At 42.6% G+C, this 7841-nt stretch overlaps 3 non-coding genes across 3 annotated transcripts; 2 read left to right on the plus strand and 1 right to left on the minus strand.

The window, feature by feature from the left end:
• Nucleotides 1-3673: 3673 nt before the first annotated feature.
• TRNAT-UGU (transfer RNA threonine (anticodon UGU)) lies at nucleotides 3674-3746 on the plus strand. Its single transcript has one exon. It is a non-coding gene; the product is annotated as a tRNA-Thr (tRNA).
• A 322-nt stretch (nucleotides 3747-4068) lies between these two features.
• On the plus strand, nucleotides 4069-4140 carry TRNAP-AGG (transfer RNA proline (anticodon AGG)). Its single transcript has one exon. It is a non-coding gene; the product is annotated as a tRNA-Pro (tRNA).
• A 3513-nt stretch (nucleotides 4141-7653) lies between these two features.
• On the minus strand, nucleotides 7654-7735 carry TRNAL-AAG (transfer RNA leucine (anticodon AAG)). Its single transcript has one exon. It is a non-coding gene; the product is annotated as a tRNA-Leu (tRNA).
• Nucleotides 7736-7841: the final 106 nt, after the last annotated feature.

The following is a 7841-nucleotide window of genomic DNA, read 5'->3' on the forward strand; positions in this document are numbered from 1 at the left end:
AGCCAAACAATAACCTCTGTAAAAACCAGACCCAAATGGCTAGGAATTTATGAATAACTAACACCTTTCCTGTTATTTGCTTCTGCTTCCAAGTTAGGATCAACCAGAGAAAGCCAAATATGCATCCCTAACCAATCACATAGGATGCCCCACTTCTAGTTAGCCTGCCCCCCGCGTCCTCATGCCACAGTCTCCAGTCAGGGCACACTTGAAGTCTTCCCTTTGTCCACTATAAAGTTTTCCTACGCTTCTGCCTACCTTTGAGTCTCTGCCAAATCACAAGTGACACTCTTTTGGGTCCTCACTTCCAAGATGGCAAAGAGAAGAAATAACAATGGTCATGCCAAAAAGGGCCACAGCCACGTGCAGCCTATTCGCTGCATGAACTATGCCCTATGCCTACCCAAAGGTAAGACTATTAAGAAGTTTCATTCAAAAAGTAGTAGAAACTGCATCTGTCAGGGACATTTCTGAAGCTAGTATCTTTGACGCCTATAGGCTTCCCAAGTTGTTCGTGAAATTCTGTTACTGTGGGAGTTGTGTCATTCACAGCAAGGTAGACAGGAATTAATCTTGTGAAGCTTGCAAGGACCGAACACCCCCACCCTGATTCAGACATATGGATGCTGCCACATGACCCCTACCAAAGCCCATAAAAGATGGTGAGTCCTTAAGGACTAAAGAAAAACTATCCTCTAGAGAAAAATAATAGGGAAATTATATTTTAAAAAAATCACAAGTGAAGGCTGCTAACTCCTTTGCTATAGAAAGCTCTAAATACCCTTTGCTTGTTCTCATTAACTGGTGTTCATTTATTTCCACATTAGGATTAAATTTTTTCCAAATGGAAAGTTGAGGGGAAATGGAAGAAATACAGACAAACAACCAAAAAAGCAATTAAAAATATTGCTAAGATTACAACTAGGGGTCAAGTTGCTCAGCAGAGGAAGTGCTCAGGATGGGCCAGAACACACTGGAGCACAACCAGGTTTGCTGTTGCTAAGTCTGATAAACTAGTAGAAGGGGCTCTTGGAGTTTCCTAGAGTCCAACAGGCCAACTCCAGTGACTTGTGGAGTAAGGGGCTGGAAGAATGAGAATATAACATAAGGTCCTGGGACAACCTTTGATAGTAGGAGGTGGGCTCAATGTGGACAGGGTCAATTGGTCAAAGGTTTATTTGTACTGATAGAGGAGTGAGAACCCTCTCCACAAAGCCAGCCTCTGTCTAGGAGAAACCAGAAACATCACATCCATGGTTGTTGCCCTGGCTTCTCTCCTTGGAATACTTCTTTGAATACTTAAAATTATTATTATTATTATTTAGACTGAGTCTGGCTCAGGCTGGAGTACAGTGGCACGATCTCAGCTCACTGCAACCTCTGCCTCCCGGGTTCAAGCAATTCTCCTGCCTCAGCCTCCTGGGTAGCTGGGACTACAGGCGCGTGCCACCATGCACTAATTTTTGGTATTTTCAGTAGAGATGGGGTTTCACCGTGTTAGCCAGGATGGTCTCAATCTCCTGACCTTGTGATCTGACTGCCTCAGCCTCCCATATTTAAATTATTCTTAAATGTATAACAATCTGTGGTTAGAAGATAAGAAATCAATTCGTGTAGGGAATAGAAGTGAGCTTGCCAAATTGTGATAGGGTGAGAATGAGGGTACAGATTCTAAGAGAAGGTGAGGAGCCATGAATACCATCAGAGAAAGACAAGCAAAGAGAGGAGGTATAATCCCAGCACTTTGGGAGGCCGAGACGGGCGGATCACGAGGTCAGGAGATCCAGACCATCCTGGCCGACACGGTGAAACCCCATCTCTACTAAAAAATACAGAAAACTAGCCGGGCGAGGTGGCGGGCGCCTGTAGTCCCAGTTACTCGGGAGGCTGAGGCAGGAGAATGGCGGGAACCCGGGAGGCGGAGCTTGCAGTGAGCTGAGATCCGGCCACTGCACTCCAGCCTGGGCGGCAGAGCGAGACTCCGTCTCAAAAAAAAAAAAAAAAAAAAAAAAGAGAGAGGAGGAGAAACAGCAAAGAGGAAGAAGGCCGTTTGAGAGACAGTTTACACTGCTTAGTAATTTTGCCTATGGCCAGTCTCTCTGAAAATAATGCTAATGAAGATAATACTAACAATGATTATAATAATAAACACCTATTTCTAAAACAGGGACACTGAGACCTGGCAGAGTTAAATAACCGATTTAGGTTTTTTCTAACCACTGCACTACATACTCTATGTCTATACCTGCCAAAAATCACATATCAACTATGACCAAAAGTTTATTTTAATTTGACTTTTCTGCTCTAGAAAAAAGGTAGGCCTACTTGTGTCCCCCGATGTTAAAAAAAAAAAAAAAAAAAAGGTAGGCAACTTGCCATTTCCTTAAGCTATGTGGTGTGTCTTTAGGTCCAAAGAGATCATGTTAGAGGTTTTCTCCAGTGAGGTGTCTTATGTAGGCAAATAGAGTATAACGATTCAATTTTTAATTCAATCAGTTAAAACAAAGCCTTGTAGTTCTCTTGGGAGCAGAAGACTGAGGGTTAAACACCCAGGAGTCTTAGAAGGAACAGCCCTTGTCAGGCTACAGAAGATACATATTCATCTCACCTTGGGACAACATTGTGAGGCCTCTTCCTAACTCATCCCAAATCCAAGAATATCTGCCACAAATGCCTTACTTTGCCTATCTAAATAGAGCACTTTTCTTCCTTGAAAATGTGTAAGGTCAACAGCATCGTGTTTTACGTTTAAATAATGAAAATTAAAGGAGACAATGAATCATAATAACCTTACAGATTTCTTACAAATTTTGCGATCTTGGACATGAAAGCACTAAAAAATTGTAAGTAAAAAAGCAGACCTGTGGTCAGAGGGTCTAAATCTTACTAAGTAGAGTCGCGTCACTTCTTGGGTTTTCATGAATCAGTGCTTTTTTTCAATGCTCTCATCTACGGCTTACTTGCTATAAGAAATGGGTACGAGATCTTTCTTAGTTAAATAATTGCTTAGTTTCTGTTCACCAGCTTATATAAACAAGGTTTCTAAAAATTAAAAACAATCTTTTCTAAAAAGTCGTATTATTTTCATACCAACTGTGTATAAATCTGTGTATGTCTTTAGGGAAGGATTAAACTCTTCTTCCTCAACACCCCTTTTCCCTGTTTGCTTCTACCTCTGGACCTTGGAGAGTGAGGGATTAACTCCAGAAAGGCAAGTTTAGAGGTTTGGGGATCTGGATTGAGAAAGGAAAAAATCGTGGAAAATCTCTTCTCACCTCCGTCCCTGGATTTTACCACCATATTAAGCCGAAGGAGTGCACTACAATTTCCTTGTCCATCAGACGCCCTCCGTAGACGCCTCATATTTCGGGGAGGTGTGTGTGTGGGGTCGCCCTTGTACCCAAAGATCTGAAATTCTTACATCAACACCATTTCCATGCACCACAGAGGCACAGTAGGCAACGTCTCAAGAGAGTATCAGGGTGAGGAACGGGAAGACAGCCTGGTAGTTGCTGTGCTCAAAGCAGAATCTTTTCGAGGGATTTACAGAGCACGAAAATGTTCTCATTTTGTAGGAGAATATCCTGGAATTTTACTCAAGCTAACATCCTATTGAATAGCTAGAATGCTAGAGGCACAATAACAATCTATAAGATAAAAGGTAGAAAGCGAGGGCTCCATAGCTCAGGGGTTAGAGCACTGGTCTTGTAAACCAGGGGTCGCGAGTTCAATTCTCGCTGGGGCCTGTGTGTTTTTTTCCCTCTTGCCCACAGCAATTTTCACATCAGAAGGTAAGCGGGGTCAGACAATGCGGCAGCAGAGTGGCTGTCGCTTGGCACATCTGCATGACTTCAAGTCGGCGCCGCTTCGGCAGTCATTTAGGCGAGGCGGGTTCACGCCTGCTACAGAAGCTGCCAGTCTCAATGACTTGGGGCATGTGGTTTACTTCTGCTGTGCAAATAAGTATGCATTCCTGCCGATAGAAGGCACCCAAAAACCTAGTTCATCAGAAAAATGCCTAATGATTTGAATAAGCCTTGGGGCATAATTTAAACAGCGTTAAGCCGTGGCTCGTTGGTCTAGGGGTATGATTCTCGCTTAGGGTGCGAGAGGTCCCGGGTTCAAATCCCGGACGAGCCCTCGCTTTTTCAACTCAACAAGGAATGTCGTGTTGAAAACGTCACGACTGCACTTTGCTCTCTCTGTGTACTGTGCTTTGAAAAATTGCAGCCAAAGACTCCCCAGGAATGTGAAACAGCAAAGCAGAGAAAGCCCCAGGTTGTCTTTTTCATTCTCTCTGACAAACTATAACACATCTTCTTCTCCTTGCCTACCTCTAGCAATCCTGTCAAGTCAAATAAAATAGCGTATGCAAAGTTGCTGGGAAACTTTAGCCCTTGCTAAACATAAGGAGCTGCTTTCTTTCCTGGGAATGAATTGGGAGCTGACACATACTAACATTGTCATCAGATGTAACTATATGATGTGTTATCTTTTAAAAAAGGTTTATGGCCGGGCGCGGTGGCTCACTCCTGTAATCCCAGCACTTTGGGAGGCCGAGGCGGGTGGATCACGAGGTCAGAAGATCGAGACCATCCTGGCTAAGACAGTGAAACCCCGTCTCTACTAAAAATACAAAAAATAAGCCAGGCGTGGTGGCGGGCGCCTGTAGTCCCAGCTACTCGGGGAGGCTGAGGCAAGAGAATGGCGTGAACCCGGGAGGCGGAGCTTGCAGTGAGCTGAGATGGTGCCACTGCACTCCAGCCTGGGCTACAGAGTGAGACTCCGTCTCAAAAAAATATATAAATAAATAAAAAGGGGTTTATATGTTATTACATAATATTGCCTTTTCTTCTCCTTTTCCTTTCTTTCCTTTTTCCCCACCCTTTCTGCTTTTTGTTTGTTTGTTTTGTACTGTGAGGCAGGCAATGAATTCTGTGAACTCCAGTGGAGCAATAGAGTGATGAGGGAAAGTGTATCTCCATAGGCAAATTTTGAAATGTTAACTTAAAAAATAATGTTTTGTGAACCCTTAGCAACTTTCTTTATTGTGTGAATAACTATTACAGAATAAAACGATTCCATTAGAAGTGAACTATAGCCCCTTCTGGAAGCAGATGGACTAACTTACCCACATCAACACTCATCGTCTCTGTCTTCTGTCTTGTTTCAAGGCCCATCTTTCACTTTTCATATTTAAGGACAGCTCCTTCAGTTTCACATCAGATGAATTTTCCATTTCCTCTCCTTTAGGTAAGGACTTGGTTTCTGAAATCAACATTACCTCAGCACCTCCACCCCCAAGCCCCTAAGAACACACACAGCAGCTATTTCCCCCAGTGTGCCAATCATTCCCATTAGCATACAAACCCCAAACAGCTGCAGTATCACCAATCCTTAAAAAAAAAACGCCTTCTTAACCACTCTTCCTAATTCTCTTTCTTCTGCATAGATAAAAATAAAAGTTCTTAAAAGTTATGCATTATGTATCTCAACTTCCTGCCCTCATGCTGTCCTCTACCAATTATGATCAGGCCTTTTTTCTCCACCACTCCACTTGAAAGGGCTCTTGTCAAGGTTACCAACGACTTTGATGTTTCCAGATCTAAAGGTCACTTTTCAGTCTTCGTCCTACTTCATTTCTCATCTCAGGAGGCTACTTTTCACTCTCTTTTGATGGCTCCTCCTCTCCTGACCTCTCAATATTTGAGTGTTGTCTTGCTCTCCCCTTGCCTATTTTTTTGTTTCTCTCTCTATACTTATCAAGTCATGAGGTTTAACATAGCATCGTATACTGATGACTCCTATTCATAAGCCTGGACCTAGATTTGTAGATATAGTCACCTGCTTGCCCCAGCATGTGAACGAGTTACAGGCATCCCAGAATTAACTTGTCTCAAATGATACCCTTGATTTCCTGCCGCTCCTCTTCCAATTGCTCTCCAACCACCACCCCTATCTCAGGAAACAGATCCATCATTTATCCGGTTTCTCCAACATCACATCCAATCCACTGTTCTATCTTCATCTATTTCCCAACACACTCATTATCACCCTAGTTTAAACTCTCCTTCAACTCTTACAAATCCCATGATAGCCTTCTAATTCATCTTCCTACTTTTTCTCTACTCCCTATTCTAGAGAACGGCCAGAGTTATCCTATTAAAATGTAAGCCAAACAATACTCTCCTCCACTTAAAAGCAGCCAATAACTTCTCACATTTAGAACAGAATCTGTGATCGAGCTCTTGTGTGTTCCGGTGGTGTCTGTCCCTCTGATAGCAACTGCTTACCCCCTCCTCCTCCTTCTCATTCACTTTCTTCTAGCTATACTGGCCCTCCCGCTGTTCCTCAAATCCATGGGCCTTATTTCTTGTTCCGGACTTTTCATTTACTGTTTCCTTTGCCTAGAACATCACTTCCTCAAATATTTGTATCCCTCTCTCTCTGTCACTCCTTCTGTGCTCAAATGTTACCTCTTTAGAGACAACTTCCTTGACCACTCTTTCCAAAATAGCCTCCAATTGCCATTATACCCTACACTAATTTATTGCTGTTCACAGCATTTATCACTACTTAATATTATTACATGCAGTTTTTTCCTTCTTTCTTTCTGTTTCCCCTACAAGAATATAAGCTCCAGGAAGGCAAATCTTTTGTTGTGCTCGATTTTGTACACTCAGCACTTAGCAATGTGTACTATACATAGTTGGCAATTAATAATGAATAGATGAATGGATGGACGAATATTACCACACTCCTGGGCACACCTGCTGATCTCCAGAGGCCACAATTAAATGGCAATTTATTTCCAGTTTCTGTAGCGTCAGATTGGAATCTTCCTACGGATAATAGCCATGGCTATGGAATTATGTTACAAATGGAAACCTAAATTGAGCTTTCTTGTCTCTGCAGACTAGACGCTAAGCACCTTACATATATTTATTAATTTTCATAATAGAAGTATGTATTATCTCCATTGTACAAATGAGGAAATAGAGGCACACAAAAGGTAAGCAGCTTGCCCAAGTCACTATTCCACAGTCAGGAATGTGAGAATTGCCACCGCTTGCATTCTAACAGCCCAGCCCACGGTCCCTTCAGCATCCTTCCCACGTCACTGCACTACTGTCCTTATGCCACATTTGTTTTCTACTCAATGATGTTTTACAGTGTTTCAAGAGCATTTTTTGTAATTGTAGGATTTATTTTTCCAGTTTAGACTGTGAGTTTCCCTTGTGGGTAGGCATTATTTTATTCATCTTTCTGTACTCCTCAAAAACTAGAACAGTGCGAATTACGCTCGTCTACTTAAAGGCAAAGAGCTCAAAATATGCTTGTCCACTTAAAGGCAAAGCAAAGGCTACACATGAATGTTATTAATGTCCTAGCACTTTCCCTCCTCTGGGAAACCATGGATTCAAAAGCATCTTTATGATCTTGAGAGGATTTTACTGTCTTTATGAAGTACTTCACATTATGAAAGACTCAGAAATACCAGACATTCCAAAATAGCGCACAGCTACATTCTTTACCAACTGGAGATACGAGATTGGGTGCTAAAGAAAGGTGAAGAGACTGTGTTAACGTGGTAGCGCCAGTACAGTAATCGGAATACACGGATGTTTTTCCAAGGGGAAAAAAAAGACCACATGGCAGCGGTGGGATTCGAACCCACGCCCCCGAAGAGACTGGAGCCTTAATCCAGCGCCTTAGACCGCTCGGCCACGCTACCAGCCGGCAAATAATTGAGAACATATGCTCTACCCTTTTCTCTCTTACCCTCCCCACCTGCCAACTTCATGATCCTGTATTTGTAGTTTTACCGGATTTTTTCTTTC

This window comes from Macaca nemestrina, chromosome 7 (assembly GCF_043159975.1).
Source record: "Macaca nemestrina isolate mMacNem1 chromosome 7, mMacNem.hap1, whole genome shotgun sequence".
In the NCBI taxonomy this organism is placed as follows: Eukaryota; Metazoa; Chordata; class Mammalia; order Primates; family Cercopithecidae; genus Macaca; species Macaca nemestrina.